This window comes from Ailuropoda melanoleuca, chromosome 3 (genome assembly GCF_002007445.2).
Source record: "Ailuropoda melanoleuca isolate Jingjing chromosome 3, ASM200744v2, whole genome shotgun sequence".
Lineage (NCBI taxonomy): Eukaryota > Metazoa > Chordata > Mammalia > Carnivora > Ursidae > Ailuropoda > Ailuropoda melanoleuca.
Genome location: NC_048220.1, coordinates 13,065,271 through 13,083,960, shown reverse-complemented (window position 1 = coordinate 13,083,960; position 18,690 = coordinate 13,065,271). Strand labels below are relative to the sequence as shown.

Here is an 18,690-nt window from a genome sequence, read left to right as displayed (position 1 = left end):
AAAATTTTTCCACGGTTACTTTATATTTCCCCAGTTTTATGTGTTCATAAACATACACAAGCATCCCAATGTTTTCAGCCAACAATATTTACAAAAACACATTCACGCGGCCACACAACCTGCCTAAGACTCTCTACCAAGCACAGGCCTCCAACTGTACGCTTCTGCATTCAACAAATAGTTACTGAATTTCTGCCATGGACGAGCCGCGCTACTAGCTTTGGGGAATATAGCAGTGAACAAAGACAAGCCTTGCACAAGTAGGCTGACATTCAGGTGGGGATGATAGACAATAAAAAAGCAAATAAACCTAGGATAGGTTGGGGTAAGTAGTAAAATAGGAAAAAAATAACACAAGGTAAAGCTATGGAGAATAGCAGAGAATTGAGGGAAGATGCCACATGTATGGAGTTGATCCGTCAAAGAAACCAGGGAAAGCAAAAAAGCAGTCAGTCACAAGGGCCTCGCTTGGCTCATACTTCAAGGGGCTATCATTCATTCATTCATTCATTGTTCACTGTTCATCACTGTTAGGCAGTCATTCATTAAATCAGCAAATACTTTCTGATTTCCCTGGCTTCTCCCTTTCCCTCTGCCACTCTCTCGCTCAATAAATAAATAAGTAAATAAATAAATAAATAAACTCTTACCAAAAACCCCCCAATAAGGTGAAGCACAAGTTCAGTAAATGCTCCCTTTCCCACTACTGCTAAGAACGGAGTTTGTACCCGAACGTCAATCCGGACTTCAGTGAGTGGCCGCCACATCCCGCTATGGGACAGTGCACGCTGTTCTCTTTCCACCTCATTGTTACAACACCCCAACGGAGAAGGTGCTGCCACTTTAGAGGTTAAGAATTGGACCCAAGAATTGGACCTACAGCTAGCATATGTCTGAGCAAGAATTCAAACCAGGCAGTCTGACTCCAGGGTCCACGCTTTTGACCATTACCCTCTGATTACAATCCCTAAGCTTAGGATTGCTTTGCTCAAAGCTTCATTTTTGATTGAAAAAAATTCTAAATTATATTAACAGACTCCCACACCTATCTGAACAATGTTGAACCTAATCTAATAATTTTATATGTAAAGTTTTAAACATCTATTTTTAAAAGCCATCCCATAATACTCTGTTACCACCTGTCTGCTTTAGACCTGGATTCCTCCAGGATGTTGCCACAGCAGCTGCACCTGCATCAGATAGTTGCTGCTCTAGTCCTAATAGGCTTATCACACCAAGGTTAGTAAGACCTGAAAGTCAGTTCCACGGCAAGCTCTAAGGAACACGTGCTGGGCTCTCCACCCGTCCATCCACCCACCATCCATCCGTTCAGTATCTCTAAGAATCACTGTAGTAAATTCTCTCCACTTAACTTCTACACTAGTAAAGTTCTCTTTTAAATTCTCGATTGCTAAAATACCACCCTGAGTTGACTCCCTGTAACAAACCTCTTACCCCATCTGCATGTTCCTGCCACGTTCTGTTTCCGAAACAGAGTTTGATGTTGTTTTTCCCCTTTAAAGGAGATAATGTATGTAAATAAATTAACACTTTGCCTGGTCTATAATAAGTGCTTCATAAACACTCTTACTTTTGCTACAACTATGTGCCAGACAGGAAGGTAAGCACTGGGAATATGGCAGACATGAATGAGACATGGAGCCTGGCATTGAGGGGCTGTGAGTCTAGTGGAGACCAAAAATTAAAAAAAAAAAAAAAAAAGTAAATGATCTATCACCACACAGTTGTGGAAACACCTCACCCCAACCTGGGTGGAAGCAGAGGTCAGGGGAAATGAGTTCACAGGGTAAGAAGTCTGGGAAGAGAAACAGGACAATTCCTAGAAGACTACTAGACTGGAAAGTACAGGGAGCTTCAAGTCACTGAATAAGTCTGGAACGGGGTGGGGGATTGGCCGTGGGACCCGTGAGGCTGGGCAGGTGTGCAGGGCCAGTCATGAGGGGTTCTACGTCATTTATCCATAGGCAATGAAAACGTACTGCAAATATACTGGTACAATCACTGACACAATCAATTTTAGAAAGATCAACTTGGTAATAGTGCGGGAACTAATCAGAAAGGAAAAGGGTTGGGTTGAGAGGTTGTATGGTAATCAGAGGGAAAAAGGATGACACCTTGAATAAAGACACTAGAAATGTGGATGGAAAACAGTCAATGGTGTTGAGAGTAACTGAACAAACAAGGCAAGACTTACTGAGTAAGAGGAAACTGGGAGACACGGGGGGGCGGTTTAAAAGATCAGAGTATAACAGATAATTTCCTTGAAAGCTGGGGCCACTCACTAAATTAAGAAATGGAAGAAGAGCCACGATTTTGAGGAAAAGGCTGAATTTCCTTTGGGGGTGTAAACTATGAGAGCTAGTGAAACATCACAACGTACAGGACCAGAAGAAAAAGAGGATCTCTAGCCCAGCACAAGAGAGAAAAATCTGGAAGTCACCAACACAGGTGATAGTATAAGCCTTGAGAATGGATGATGCAAGAATCTATGCAGGATTATTTATTAGCACCACTCACTGAAAAAGAAACATAAGCCTCCTTTATTCATAGTGGGAAACAGATGAAGATTTGGCCCCGGTCATCCTTTTGACATTTTCTCCTGCCACTCCACACCATCTATCTTACCGTGAAGTCACATCAAAATACTTTATCCTTCACAAGTCTGTCAGACCCCACCACCCTCCCCTACATTTTCTGCCTGGTGAACACCCATGTGGCCTTGAACTTTAAATCAAAGGCCACTTTGCCTGGGAAGCCCTTGATAATCTGACCACCTGCCTCCCCATCTCCGGGGGAGTTCACGGCTCCTTCCTCCTCCCTCGTATGGAACTTGCTCGCACCTCTACTCCGCACATACAAGCTTCTCTCCTCCACAAGGCAGAAAGTTCATGAAGGAGAAGACTGCATCTACACAAGGAAAGGTATCAGACCGTGTTTACAGAATGACTGTGTAAAGTAATGGGTCTTTCATCTGCGAACACCGTCAGTTACTCAGCTTTAAAGGACTCCTATCTCTACATCTGTTTGGTGAGCGGCCACAGAAGGTTTTTGGGTACAGTAACGTGATCTGTTTGGTACCATCGACTAAGAATTTAATTTTATTCCCACGTGACTAGTACTCATGTCAACACAATTGACGTGGTGACAATAGTGTCATCATTTAGAATAATGAACGCTGTGAATACACTGGTTCCTCTTGGTGAAAATGCCACGGTACTTAAGTCGAGGCAAAAAAAAAAAAATAGCAAGATGGAATCTAAGCACAAGTAAAGGGTTGAAATGAAGCAACGGGAAGCTTCGTTAGGATCAACGGGGAGCTCATGAGGGCACTTTAACGTAATACCTCATCCGGAAAGGACAGTTTAAAGACAATAAATACACAGAGGACAGCTAAAGAGTTAGGAAACTTCCCATTTGCTAAGTGCCCAATATATGAAAAGCACAGTCCTCATAGTGGAAGAAGGCAGGAAGCCTACCTAGAGTTGACTTGAAAGCCAAACGTGAGGGCATAAAAAGAGATCCAAATGTTCAAATGACAATCATTCCTTCCAGAAGCATCAGCAATTCTGGCAACGGGAGCTGTTTTCTCCATACTCAGCTCCTTGAACAAAAGGGACAGTATATAAATCCTTATTTGGACTGACATCAAAAGGACTTTCCAATTGCTATGCCTCCCCTGACTCTACTTAATTGTAAAAACGAGACATTTCTGAAATTCATTCCGTCTAGTTTGAGAACACTCGCACAATTTTTCCAAGCCACTGAAAGATACATCCATCCAGTCTGAAATTTCAACAACTATGACAAATTCATCATCAAATGGGAAGAAGTCACAGGAAGTTTTGTTTTCAAGCTGGCCCCTACCTCTTCAGGGACTCCATTAACTTTTCAGTCTTTTTTTTTTTAAGATTTTTTAAATTTATTTATTCGACAGAGATAGAGACAGCCAGCGAGAGAGGGAACACAAGCAGGGGGAGCGGGAGAGGAAGAAGCAGGCTCATAGCGGAAGAGCCTGATGTGGGGCTCGATCCCATAACGCCAGGATCGCCCTGAGCTGAAGGCAGACGCTTAACCGCTGTGCCACCCAGGCGCCCCTTAACTTTTCATTCTTGACCAACAGTTTAATCAGCATACTGTAAGACGAGACAAGATGACTCCAAATATCACAGTGACCTATTTTGTGGGACTCAAGAATGAGAACTCGCAGACAGAAGTCAGAAAAATGGGTATGTGCAGAAAATGGACTACCTGAGCATCATAATGCTGGTCTCCTATTCAGCTTTGATTATGCAGAAGCATGTCCATACCCGAGAGCCTAGAAGAAATCCAGTCCTGAGGACCATCTGTCTTGAAACTACCAGGAGGGCATGGGTGTGAAAATGCTCGGTCCCAGCCGTTACGGTCACGAAGCTGAAGATGTGGAGATATCCGTGATTCAGCCCAATTATTATTAACGGTCACAGATAGGATTTGCTGCATGAAGCCTAGCCAGTCATCCCACGTAGGTGATGTTTTAAGTGACTAAATAGTTCGAAGTTGTTACTTTCTTTTCTGGACCGTGTGGTGACTGTGTAGCCTGTGCAGTGGACAAAGTCAGAAATCTTTAATTGACCTTTTAGCTCTGCCACGGAAGCACTTGCTGACCTTAGCCCTTGCTCTCCGTCTGGTTCGTAGTTCCCATTTTTAACCTTTGCAACATGACCGTTGTTTTCTTCTCACCTTTTTTAAGATTTTAACACAATGCGGTAATAATTCTTATGGGAAACCCAATACTCTGAAGAAAAAAAAAAACCCACAAAACTCAATGATGATAATAATACGTAACCTTGTTGAGTACTTACTAAGAGCCCATCATTGTTTTAAATTCTACCTAAATCATGTCATTCTCACAATGACCTCTGAGACAGGTAGTCACTTGGGTCAGGTTCCCAACAGCAAACAGGTGGCTCACACAAATGCAATTCAAGTGTAGTTTAACAAGGAGACCGTGGGCAAAGGTGTGGAAAGGGTTTAGAGTAACTCCAAGAGATGGCACAGTGAAGGAGTGAGTCTGAAGGACAGTGGTTCCCAGCCTGAAGCGTCTGTAGGAGGGCAGAGTTACCAGAATTTAGAAAGCAGCCTCAGGGAATTGGCTCCCTGCCAGGAGCTGTGGCCTGCCTAAGCAAGAGGGAACCTGGTAAGGAGGGAATCCAGGAAGTCAAGAGCTCAAACTCTCTTCTACCCGCTTGCTCATGTCCTGATGATGCCTCCCACTGGCCAGACCCAACCAGAAGCTAGAGAACAAATGGAGCCTGCTGATTCAGTTCAAACATCTCAGCACACACACAAAGCAGGTAGAGAAAGAAGACAGCGGACCCAATTATCCGCTACTCCCATTTATCCCAAGCATCCAAAACTTACCCTGAATAAGTAAGGTCATCAATAAATATCTGTTAGTAAGAGAATAATGTCAAAACATCAGGAGGTTCCGTAAGTATGTGAAAGCACACACAGTATAGGAGACTGAGCTGAGCTTTGCTCTAAGGTGAGGGGGTTCAAGCTCATAACCAGTATGGTATTCTGTCTTCTGCCCGCCATCTTTATCCCACACCATGTACAAGCATGCTGTCGGGTGTCTGGGGAGACAGAATGATGGTAAATAACTGCCACCCCCAAAAAGCTTGGAATGTGTGTGCTAGTTTTCTCTCACCTGTCCATCTGATTATAGTCAAAACTCCAAATTCCTTTCTTGAAAGGAAAGTTCTATAATAGCATGTCCCTCACCTCTTACAATTCCATCACCTATTCTGACTAGGGGCTGAGCAGTGAAACCTTCCATCACATGGCATTCTGCCCCCTTGTTTGATAGTATCCTGCCTCGGAAGGATGTTCTGAATATACATAACACAGGTGACACGACGCTATCTTTTGAGAAGACAAGTCCTTAACCACTATTTACTGCAACAGAGTAAGCCTTAGGTCTTATAATATGAAGAATACATTTATTTTCAAGACATGTTGAAGGATTCATGTATCCAGCCAACATATACTGGTCATAGAGTACAAACTTGGGACTGTGCTAGGGACTTGCACGGATTGAGAAAACAATTCTTACCAAAATCAACAACTGCTTTCTGCAAGTAATGAGTCAACAATTATGCAGAGGGAAGTTGAAAGTGTGTTAATTACCAACAGAGGTCATGGGGGCACATCTGGGAGTGCATCATGACCCTGCCCCCCGGGCAGCACCGTCCTTTCCTTCTCCCCACGTTGTTCCAAGCTTGGATACAGGCTAAAGCCCTGTAATGAGCATCCTAACCCTGATGTCGTTCCTGGAGACAATCGAGTATTCTGCTCTTTTCCCATCTCTTAGGAGGGCACTCTGGTTTGAAACACCAGCTCCATAGATAAGGGTCTGCCTCAAACAGACCAAATAGTAATTTGTCCCTGTGGCTTTTTTCTCAGTTCTACTTTTGAGCTTGAGGAGGCCACTCTTCTCTGCCTGATCCTGACTGAAATAGCACATAGAAATCTTTCGTCTTTTCAGGGGCAAGGCAAGTGAGCTGGCACAGCAACTCCCTTTCATGCTGTGCAAGCATTAGCTTTGCATTTTTAAAAACTATTGTACAATGTGTCATGCAGCGAGGTTTGCCAAAGGGAGGGAGAGGAGAAAAAGAGGGATAGCAGAGTTGATTTCCTACATGCGAGTTTTAATGATTCTGGAAAACCATCAACCTGTCTCAAATTTCTGTACTAATTTCACAGTTTCCCACAAATGGCAAGAAGGCAAAACCATCAGTTAGCCTCATGGTAATTATAATTTAAAGAGCAATCCTTTTTCTCGATAATTCTAACAAATGGAAAAACTCAGTTCATTAAAAACCCAAACACTTGATGATGTTTATTTCGTCTAAGAGCTCACCCTTTCAAAAATCTCCCAAATGTTTACTCAGGTGCACACACCTGTGCTCTCTGTCGCCAAGGAAAGCTCTGAGTGTGCAGGATTTCTGCTACACGACATTCATTTACATACATTATGAAACAGAAACTGAGAAGAAACCATCAGGTCCTTGCTGGGAGAAGGCCATATCCCTCTACTTACCAAATCAATCTGTAACTTACAAAGAGCTCTGCTATTTCCTAGCAACATGAGTAAACATTGTGCTATCTCCAGCTCCCAAGATTTGTCACCATGTTAATCTCTGAGTACTCAATTTAATTAAAGATTAGACTTTTAAATTGTATTTTTAGTGCACAACAGTACTGCTAAATTATGATGATCAGCAGTTAAGTGTGCTTATGTCTGCAGAACTCGGGGAATGAAAATGAATCATTTATTTCCATCTTGATATGACTGCTCTTCTCCGAGGCGCTATTCTCCAAGTTCACAGGCCTTGGAGTTCATTGGAATTCGATGGTTAAAACACAGCTTGGAGACCTCATTTATGAAAATTCCTTTAAACCTTTCACCACTTTGACAGATCCAGTCCAAGTTCACTGAGCCAATTCAAAAGTAGCTCTCAGCCTTTTTATAGGTTTTCAATTACACCAACACAGCAGAGCAGAGCCGTCATGTTGGACAAAGTATATTACAGTCACAGAGAGGCACGGGTTCCTTTCTAAGAGATTCAAATGAAAGCAGCATTCTCCAAACTGGAGCCAAAAGATGTAAAGCTCTGTCTCGAACCATCCTTGACTTATTAAAGAAGGGATCTTCAAATTACCTAAACATGGCTAGTGTTCAGTCATGATGTCCATGATGTAGCCTATGATTTTTTTTTTAACTTTTTAGAATCTACTTCGCAAAACTACTGGCAAGCTACCTTGTCTCCAAACTGTTCCAAGCATTTTAGCTGAGGAATTGTTCAAACATATCCTAAGGTTCATTCATCCCTGCCCCGCCCCCTCATGGTGTGTGACAGAGGACTGACTTTTCCCTGTGTGCCCTCTGAGACACAAAACCCCCCAAGCGGGTCCGTGAGCCTTCCTGGTTGAAACTGGTCATCAACGGTAAAACGGAGGTGGTGCCTGATTCCATTTTCTATTTCAAAGCACGCTTTAATTGGGCCTGAGGTAACCGTACTCTTCTCTGAGACCAGATCCCCTTAACATACTTATGGGACTTCACAGATCAAACAGCAATTTCCTCTTCCATTTTCAAACCTTGCATTTATTGTAATATGTGGTTAGTACGGCTTTATGCGCCTGCCAACCTGTGAGACTCGGTTATATCAATTACTTCAAGGGACATTTACCAGGAGGGGTCAAGTGGACAAACAAAAGCACATGTCCATTAGTGGGTTCGAAGCACTTGCAAAATTTAAAAACTGTACGTGCAAACGCTAGTTTACCTAGGATATCAATCTCCTGTTCTCCCCAGGGAGGCGCGATGCGTCCAAAACCACTGGAAATTGACAAAGCTCTCATGGCGATGACTCTTAGAGCTCCCTGACACAGCAGTTCTTTCCCTGCATATTGAACGCTCTGGATCTCAGTTGACCTTTTTGGTGTTTGGTCTATCCTGTATATTTGGGGGTTTTGTTGTTGTTATCCTGCTAAATAAGACCATTAAGCTTTAATACGCCGGGCTGTGTGTAATTGTCCTAGCAGTCGGTATTAACGGAGGTGAAGCCTGGAGCTAACGCAGATTTGTGGGAGCTCAGAACAATGCTAGGCTGGGCCATCCCTTCTCACTGTAGAGGCTTTCTGTCCATTCAGTCTGACTCACATGCATTTCTGTGGTACTGGATAGAGCCGGGCAGCGACAGCAAAGGGAGGTCACGCGAGGCAACTCCCCCAGCCTCACACACACACACTCCCCAATCCCTGCAGCTCCTGGGGTAACAAATGACCTTTCCTCAACTGTTAATGAATTCCCAATGTACCGAAGGCCAACTGTGGGCCTCCTACACGCTGCATTCCTCGCTGGGGGCAGGAAGATGACAGACGCATTCCCTAACTTCAAGAGTCCACGTTCGAGGGCGTAGTCAGCCACATCCAGCAGGGGCAAGAGTGGAGGTCCAAGCTAACTGCTGAGGGAGCCAGAGGCACTAGGTCACTGAGTCTGCCCCTGGGACTCCCCAGGCCTCCTCAGAGCCCAAGCCTGGAGTCCACGATGGGAGCCACAAGCCACACGTGTCTCCTGAGCCTCACAAGTGTGCCTAGCATCTGAGTTAAAAGTAAAATACACACCAAATTTCAGAAAATATGGAAAATCAGAATGAAACGAATCTGGTTAATAATTTTTTATATTACACGTGGAAATGCTAATATTGGGGCTATCTCAGGTTAAGTAAAATATATTATTAAAATTCATTCCACCTGTGTCCTCTTACTTTTCTTTACGTGCTTACTAGAAAATGTGAAATCACCTAGCTCACAGTTAGGGATCTATCATTTCTATACGTCAGTTCTGGCCTAAGGAGTCACGAGGCAACACTTGGGGAAAGAACCTGGGAGGCTGGCTCGGGGGCAGGCAGGGGCGCAGGTGGGTGAGCAGGGAAAAGGAACTACATAGAAAAGACCCTCCAGGGGCCCCTCTCAGGGGCTGCAAAGACAGAGCAGAGGCTGGCAGTGTGTGAGCTTCCGGAGCCAGATTCATGTGCAGCAGAGAGACCACAACATAAAGGCCAAAATGACAATCATCACATCATAAATAAATTAGAAGCAGCCTGTGGTTTACAGGGAGCTGTGCTCTGCTGGGGACCAGACCAACTAGCTAGCCCGGTGTCTCCACCCCATCTGGCCCATCATCTGGTCCCTCTATCTGTTCATCTGCAAAGGGGTAGCTGAGATGCACTGGGGCGCCTGGGTCCCCGTTACTCTGTCTACTAAGGTCTCTGGAAATCTGCGGCACTCTCAACATCCCAGGGGAGGGAGGAAAGTGCTAGAGAAAGAGACACGTTTGTGCCGAGAGTTGTAAAGCCGCAAAGAATGGAAGCTGGAGTAGAATCAATCCTTTACACTTCTTTTTTCCTAGAACATCACACTTTATTTCTTCGCCCCCTTCCCGGTGAGATATAGACTCGATGGAAATGCCATGAGTTCGGGAACCACATCTGTGTGCTCACTCTGGCCCTGAGAGGTGCCCGTCGTACAGCAGGCTCAAAATAACTGTCTGGGGAAGGGGTTCCTATGGAGAATTTGCAGCCAGCTTTGCAGTGGAGGCCTGGAGCAGTTAACGTTTCTGGGTGTGCAAACTGCACTCAGGAATGAGCGAGGAGCTCAGCTAGGCAGGGTCCAGCAGCAGTGCTGTATGTCTCAGATGCGGGTGTGAGCTGCCATCACAGGGGAAGGAGGAGAGGAGCTGAGACCTGCCCCGCCGGCTCCTGCAGCAGAAGCAGGCCTGTGGCCCACTTCCAACAGGGGCACTGAATTGGGAGGGGAGTCAGGGCTAACAATGGCTCAGAATTTCTGGGGCACAGGTCTCATGCCCAGCGTGGTAAGAGGAGTGAGCATGGAGGCCACGTGAAGTAGCCGAGATACAGGCGTGGGTCCTGCGTTGGATCCCACTCTCACTCCTTGCTAGCTGGGAGATGGAGTTCCTCCCCCAACTTCAGTTCCCACCCCTTCCCAGGGCTCGTAATCTGTGTCTTAGAGGGGTGCTTAGCTGCTCCGTACTTCTCCAAAAGGACTGGCACAGGGTAAACACTGCATAAACGGTGACCGATGAACTGCAGAATGTGGTCAATATACTACAGTGGCTATTATCTTTCTTCCAGATTGCAGTTTTGAAGCAAGGTTTCTAACCTGGAGTCTATGGAGCCCCAGCAAATCCACAGACGGGCTTGCACAGACCCTGGATGCCCGTGAACACCGTGGTGTGGGGGCACATCTATGTTCTCTGAGGAAAGTATCCATAGCTTTCATCAGAACCTCAACAGGCTTGGGGCACCTGGGTGGCTCAGTCGGTTAGGCATCTGCCTTTGGCTCAGGTAATGACCCCAGGGTCCTGGGATGGAGCCCCTCCTCCATCAGGATCCCTGCTCAGCAGGGAGTCAGCTTCTCCCTCTGCCTCTGCTGCTCCCTCTGCTTGTGCTCTCTTGCTCTCTGTCAAACAAATAAGTACAATCTTAAAAAAAAAAATCCTCCACAAACTCTCAGACTGAAAACTGGTAAAAAACAAAACAAAACAGAACTGTTGAGCTGCTGTGGCTTCCAAAGTGTTTGGCTCATTTAACCAACCTATGGACTCGGTTTCTGAGTGATCCTCAGAGCTGAGACTTCCATTGGGCGATTCAGGGCACCTGCATTTTATTCACAGCGGTTCAACCTCCACTGGAGGCCTTCATTATCTGGGAACAGCAGAATTATAGGAATATGACTGGAAATTTCTAAGGCAGACATCCTTCTTCATTTCTACTATAGGACCAGAGTCCTTACTGCTTTAAGCACATCTTTCTCCATAGTCTTTTGGACATATTCAAAGGCCAGGGGAGGAAGGGGCACGTTTTATTCTTAGAAGGTGGTCATTTCATGTTAGAGCAATAACAACAAATATTGTAATGGGTGAACTGGAGGAGCCCATTCAAAGCTTGCCTCTGCTCCTCAGCAACCTGGAGGAGTGTCTGACAGCTGGGCAGTCTCCAGGAAGAAGGACCTGAGTGGCGAGCAAGGCCCTTCAACTCTGTAAATCTTCGTTTCCTCATATGCAGAGAAAGGATGGGTAATGGTAATACCTCCTTCCTAGGGCTGCTGTGAGAATTAATAAGAAAATAATTGTAAGTCATCTGTTAAGCACCCAACGCAGAGTAAGTGCCTCATAAATATTAACTATTAAATAACCTCTTTTATGGCAGGGGGGAAAAAAGGTATTTCTCATCTGGTCTCCGAGCCGTACGTTCCAGCTTTGAGACTGACTTTGGGCCGCTGATATTTTTCAGCCTCTTCCCTGAAGTGGCTGTTAGCGACCAAGCAGACACCAAACATACCAAGAGCTGGGGAAACAGTCGAGAAGTGTCTGAGCAGCGATTTCAAAGAGAACCTGCTTTCGGAGCCAACGCTGTGAGATGCAAATTTAAGAAGCGAGTTTAAGGAAATAGAGTAAACCTGGACAATCACCAAGACGAATGACTCAGCACAGAGGTTTCACTCCTTCTACAGCTTCTCGACTACGTTTGCTCTGAGGAGCCCGGCACTAGGCACCGGGAGACACGAAGACGGGAAGGCAGCAGGCAGCGGTCGCGGCCAGCACACGGGGAGGGAGAGTCGCAAATCCCCAGCGGGCACCGCGGAGCAGGACCCGGAGTTCAGCAAAGGCTTCTCGCAAGAGCAGCACTTGGGTTGCATGTGGAAGGAGGGAGGGATGTTCAAGGTCAAGTAAGGTCAAGAAAGGGGAAACAACATCTCGTAGAGACAAAAGCACAGGCAAACACATGAAAATGAGAGAAAAATGAAGCTTGTGGGGCCCTTGGTGTTGCCCAGTTCAGGACAGCATGGGACAGTGTGGGCAGCTAGAGGAAGCCCTGCCGAACACCTCCCTCCTACTCACCCACTGTAGCCACAGGGGGCAGGGCCCTCATCACGGGGACCCCGGGAACCATGGAATTCAGGAGCTTGGTCTCCATCTGCCCCCTACCCCCTTAGGGTTAGGAGGTTTTGAATGGCTCTTAGGCAGTTCCCTGATTCGATTTTATCTATTTGTTTTTTAGAAAGAGCCCTCTGGCCATGGTAGGGAGGACCGACTGGAAACAGAGACACTGGCATGCGGCATTTTCAGAGGGGACTTGTGCAGGGTGAAACGGAGGCTTGGAGGCTTTAAGTCTAAACTAACAGGGGAAGGGGTAAGACGGAGACAGAGCAGGAAGTCCTGGTGACTGAGCAGGTGGCGGTCACCTCAGGATCATTCCCAGGTTCATGGTGTGGGGGCAGAGTGAGAGGACGGTGCGTCCATCAGGGAAAACAGATCCAAGAGCAGACACCGGCTCCTTGGCTTGCATGGTACCCACTTTCTCTTCTTCTCCATATTTTCTTGTGAAGAACCACCCTTTTCCTGCTTCCAGGCCATTGGGTTTAGGGGAGTTTTGCTGACGACCCTCCCAGGCAGCTCTCGCACCCCCCCCCACCCCGGCCTCCGCACACCGACTGCTCCTCCCGTTCCACAAGGCTCCAGGCCTGGACATGTCAGCAAGGACAAGCCAAGTCCCATGTTCCAAACCCCTGGCCACGGCAGCTGGGTCACGCACGGGCATGTGCCCACTAATTAGAGTTAATCCCAAATTAGTCTCTTTTCCTGCAGGGGCTAAGCTTGAAGCTGCTGATGACCGTCTTACCACCACGAAGAAGAGGGGAAATCAGAACTGGATTCTCCCCGAACTTTTCCCATAGTGGAGCCAATACATGCCCCTTCTCGCCTGACCAAGTATAAACTGGGTTTCTGGGACTTGCAGCCAAGAGCTGCTGATAAAGAGATGAAGTAAAGAAAATTGTGTCTCAGAAAAGTCTACATCTGTGAACAGTGGATTATAAGAACCTATATTCCTGAGACAATAGTACCTTGAAACATTGGAATCTAAAAAAAGACACTTAGGGATTTTATGGCAAATTCTGCTGTGACTAATGAAAAGTCAAACCAGACTGCTTTAGAAAATGTTACTGCACCAGATCATGGCGCATTCACTCATTAAGTTAACATTTATTGAATATCTTCAGGGTTCTCAGACTCATACAAAAGAAACTATAAAAGCGTGTGCTTGGATTTGAGCGGGTCCATCCAAGGCCCGTCCGTAACGAGCAGCTGTGCGTGCCGTTCAGACTAATTGTGCGACGCTAGGGCGGCCAGGTGTGTCTGGCCCGCAGCTGCGTTTGGTGGAGAGGACGCCACCTGAATCTCAGACCTGCCACCAATAAAACGAGGCTGGCGAGGCGGCACCTCAACCGAGCCCTTAGGTGAAAAAGCGTCGAACGTGTTTTGAATTCCTCTCCCCTCTAATAAAACAACCACTGACATTTATGGGGGAGCCTGGATGAGGCACGATGTTGGGCCTTCTTTCTTTACTCTCCTGCCAGGAAAAGACCCCGACACTAGCACAGATTTAACTCTTATTAATGCACTTACAGAGCTCTGTGGAAGTCTGCCTGAACTGTCAGCTCCTACCCTATGGGCTTCTCAGGCGTGAGGTTCAAATAAATCTCCAAGGGTTAATTTCTGGTGGGCGACTGTTGGTTTTTCCACCCTGTGTCCTTTCCCACTTCTGAGAGCAGTACGCCCTTGTCCTCTGAGGAAGCAACTACAGACTCCCCATTGGGCACCATCTTGGTGGGGTGGTCAACCGACGTGCCCAGCTAAGCAGTGTGCATGCCATTCACACTGGGCCAAAGGTTTTCTCTCTCTTTCTCTCTCTTTTTAAGATTTTATTTATTTATTTATTTATTTAAGAGAGAGAAAGAGAGAGAGAGAGAAACAGAGAACAGGGGTAAAGGCAGAGAGAGAGAGGGACAAGCAGACTCTGTGCTGACCACAGAGCCTGACCCGGGACCCAGGGCTCCATCTCACGACTGAGATCATGATCTGAACCGAAACCAACAGACGCCCAACTGACTGAACCACCCAGGTGCATCCAGAGGTTTTCTCTTTGCGGGTATGCGAAATCCACAAGCAGACCTCCACTGTGCCTTGCAGAAAAAGAACGTGAGTTCTTACTCCCCTGACCCCACAGCAGTTCGGTTCCCAACCTGAAAGTGGTTCTTCTGACCTCCCTTTGACCCTTGGGGTAGTCTCCAGATTGCCTTTTGGCTTCTGTTGCTTTACTCTAGAGAAACCCAAGTGTTTACAATTCACTGCAATTTAAGCACTAAGCAACAGCTAACAGCCATAGCATACTCTGCAGCTTAGAAAGTACTTTCACATTCAATTTATCTCTTTGAATCAACCTTTCTGGAACTGAATTTTTCTCCTCCCCCCAAATAAATCACTTATTGATTTCTCTATTTCTCACGACGGCACAATCGTTCCTTCAGCCACTTAAGCTTTTTCAAAATTTCAGAATAATTTTGACTGGAGGCTTTCAGTAATGCCCTATCACCATCAGTCACCTAAATCTAAAATATGAGTCCCCCCCCCAGAGTGATCCCTTCTTTTCAATTGTCTCTGCCTCCTCCTTTGCCAGAACCTTCCTCACCTCCCAGCAATGGTCTGCTGACTCTGCCACCGGCCTACCGCCTTCAAACCATCCTGATGCCAGTGGCAGAAGCCTGTGACTCAAATTTTATTATCGTTGGATTATTCCTCACCCTACCCAAGGTTTACAGGACAAAGACTACAGGACAATGATGTACAGGGCATTCCCTAAACTAAATTCTGGACTGCCCACTAATCTCTCCTGACTTACAATGGACTCTTCCTTCGTAGAAAACATTTGCCAAAACGAGTCTTCAAACATGCAGTAAATTGGGGCGGGGGGGGAGGCTACAATTTTTTTCTGGCTCCCTCTCACAATAAGTGGAGTCTTTCTACACCCCCTTGAATGCAGGGTGACCCTGTGATTTGATCTGACCGAGGGAGAGGCACAAATAGGGTATATGCAGAGGCTTCACACTTGCTCTTTTGCTGCTCTTGGTATAGTGTTTATTATGTAAAGGGGCCCAGTCTCATCTGCTCAAGAATGGGAGGTACATGTCCTGGTCACCTGTTTACCTGGCTAACAGCATGGTAACTGCCAGACGTAACTGAAGCCGTCCCACATCATCCTGACACCAGCCCGCCCAGCAGCGGACTGAAGATGCCCAAGGGAACCCCGGTCAAGGTCAGCAGAAGAACCACCCAGCTGAACTCAGCCCAAAGCACTGACCGCAGAGTCCTGAGCTTCAGAAGTTGGTTTAAGCAGCTGCATTTTGGGGTGATTGGTTATGCAGCGACACATAACTGATAAAACATCTGAGCTGATTTGGTCATTTTCTCCTCAGAACTCCTTTCCAATTACTATTTAGCGTCTTGGGTGCTCAATCTCAAAGTACCTTTCATGTGTCCTAGTTCCTCCCTTGGAAGTGCCTTGTAAAGAGTTTGTGCGTTTTATATTTTTATATGCCACAAATGCACAAAGTGAATACCCTATAACTACTTAGGAACCAATTAGTGCTTTTCCAGGGCCCGCCCATCCATCTTATCAATTCACAGTCATCATCTCAACACATAACTTGATCATTAACTTTTAAAGCTTAAAAGAGAGCGAAGACGCAAACCATAAAAAATGAAATCTAGTTATCTCATCCATGTGAAGTGCAAAATCATGTAAAGTATATATCATAAAAGTAACCGATTTATTGATTCATTTTCAGTAAATTACTCATAACTAAGTCTGCCTATCAATCAAAGGCACACAAGGAAACAAATATATAAGGGTAAAAGTTTCACAGAGGCAATTGTTTGATTTTCGCCAGAATATTATTGTTCTCCCAAGACACATATTTCGCCTATGTGGTTTGCAACTGTAACCTGACAGACTGCCAAAAACAAGGCTTCTATTCTAAGAGTGTCACTGATTCTCTTGTTGCTGTTCAATTAGATTTTGCATTTAAAAGAGAATTTCCCTTGTGTTTCTTATAATGGTGCACCTGCTTCTTGCAAGATTTCCTCTTTTGACAAGCAGTGCCTTAAATCTGGCAAGAAAAACAGCTCCAGGCTTTCTCTGATAATATCAAAGATCATTTGTTTGTATTAGATGTTTGTGTGGGTTTCCCTCCTCTCAAGAGCAGTAAAGTACTACTACAATTCCTTCCAAAACGACAGCGCACACAGTTTCTTGGCCTCTGTGGCACATATCCACCGACACCTGCACCAACCGCCTGGAATATTAGCAAAGCTGGGAGGGAGTATATAGACAGACTCATCTGCACATCGTATAAGAGAGATTCGTCTGCACTAGTCACTTCCTTTCCGACATCAACACAGGGTAAATGTCGAATCAATAAATGCAGCATCACTTCCCATCTACTCTCTTGTAACCTTTCCTCATGAAATGCTTCTGATGGAGAAAATGGAGTTTACATTCAAAGTCATATCCCTTATGTTTTTATATTGTATTTCTGAGATGTCCAAAAGATCCTGAAGAGAGCACCATCTTCTTTCTGATTCTAGACCTGGGAACTCCCACATAATTGGTTAGGGGTTAATCTTCAGTTAAAACTGCCTTCGGGAAAGACTGCTGGGATTGACAGCAAAATGTTACACCTTCTTCAAATAGTTTTCAGAAGCCCTTAAAGCTATCTCCTTCCACTCTAACCCCGCGGACTGTAAATTAACATTGGGCTGCCTCAGGAAGAGCCAATAGCCATTCTCTCCCAGATGTGAGCACATTAGCATACTGCTTCCCTAGACCTTGTTCTCGCTGCCTTTTAAAATTTCAATACGCACAAATGAAATACAGATTTCAACCCATTCCCAGTTGGGATGTCTGCTCCGTCATCAGAAAAATAGGTTTTTGCCTTCCTGCAAACTCAGCAAGGAAAGTGGTGCTCGAAAATTACGTGTTTAGAGTGACACCTTGGAGAACTGACATGCTCTGCACACATGTAATCCTCATAAACCTCCCCAGACAGCCCTTATTTCACTTTGCAAACTGCACCCTGGCCGGGCTCCACAGCACGTGGTGTGTGGCGAGACTGTCCTGCACCGGCTCTCCCTTCCTCTGGGCGCTTCCCTGCCTCCAGGCTCTTTGAAGGACACTTGTCAGTAATTGTCCAGAGGAGTGAGGAGGCCCAGCCACCAACCAGGGCAAAACGGACAACAACAGGACGGCTTCCTCAATGAACTTTCCCAAGGAAAGCCACGTTCCCACAGGAAAAAACACGTTCCCCAAACCACCCCCACTCCCCCTCCTAGCGGTCCATTGAAAATGAGCAACAATGCTGTTGCCTTTTTGTTTCGTAAAGACTTTCTTCGCTGCAAGCAGTAGCGTGTTCCTCAAAGAATGCTAGTATTTCCTGTGGAAACTGTATGGCTGCCAGTAATGGCTCATAATTTTCCCTTCTTTTCTTTTCGTAAAAATGAAATAAACAAAACGTGGCATTTGACAATAGCCAAAATACCGGTTCACCTCACTTACCACCTGCAGATGAAAGTCGTCAGCACGAGGGAAGGCCCAGAGAGGCACATTCCCGGCGAAAATCGAGGCTGACGAGCCTGGGAAGCAGGACAGCGCCCGGGGCAGGTCTGAGCCCCGGCTGCACCGGGCAGCCAGGGAGCCCCCGGAATGCGCGGGGGCTCCCCGGGGCGGCAGCAACCCCAGGCGTCCCTCTTTCGCGTTGATTATTATTGTCATTTGGTACCGTCGCTGTTATTATTACTTGGCCCCTCAGTATCTGGGCTTTCAGGAGCCGGGGCACTGCCCATCCCTGCCTCCGATACCATGTGAGGTGGCAGCACGGCTAAAAACCACGCGAAACGGGCAAAGGAAAAGAACAATCCTTTGGCAACCGAGGCGGGGGCTGAGTCCCCCCTTCCCCAGAGTAAAGCTGCCGCTCGGCAGCCGCCGCCGCCGTTACTATAGAGACCTTCCCCCAAAGCCTTTCTGCAGAGGCGCCGCCGCTGCCCGGGCCGCCGGGACTCGCGGCACAAAGGGGGCCCGGGGGCTGCGGGGAGCAGGGCGACACCCGCCGGGGTCGCTCGGTGCAAACTTGGAAAGGCTCAGCCGCCCGCGCCCGCCGCCCCCCGCCTCCCCGCCGCGCCCGCGGGGGACCTGGACTCACCGGGGG

At 46.5% G+C, this 18,690-nt stretch overlaps 1 protein-coding gene across 5 annotated transcripts in view; it reads right to left on the bottom strand.

Moving 5' to 3' along the window:
* The window catches only part of SNCAIP (synuclein alpha interacting protein), a 155,759-nt gene that overhangs the window by 136,639 nt on the left and 430 nt on the right, over nucleotides 1–18,690 (bottom strand). The window contains exon 1 of one of the 5 annotated variants that reach the window (XM_034655917.1): nucleotides 18,042–18,528. The exons of the other annotated variants lie outside the window; for them this stretch is intronic. The gene's annotated coding sequence lies outside the window, so the exon portion shown is untranslated. Of the gene's footprint in view, nucleotides 1–18,041; nucleotides 18,529–18,690 lie in introns of those variants that run through there. 5 annotated transcript variants of the gene reach the window in all.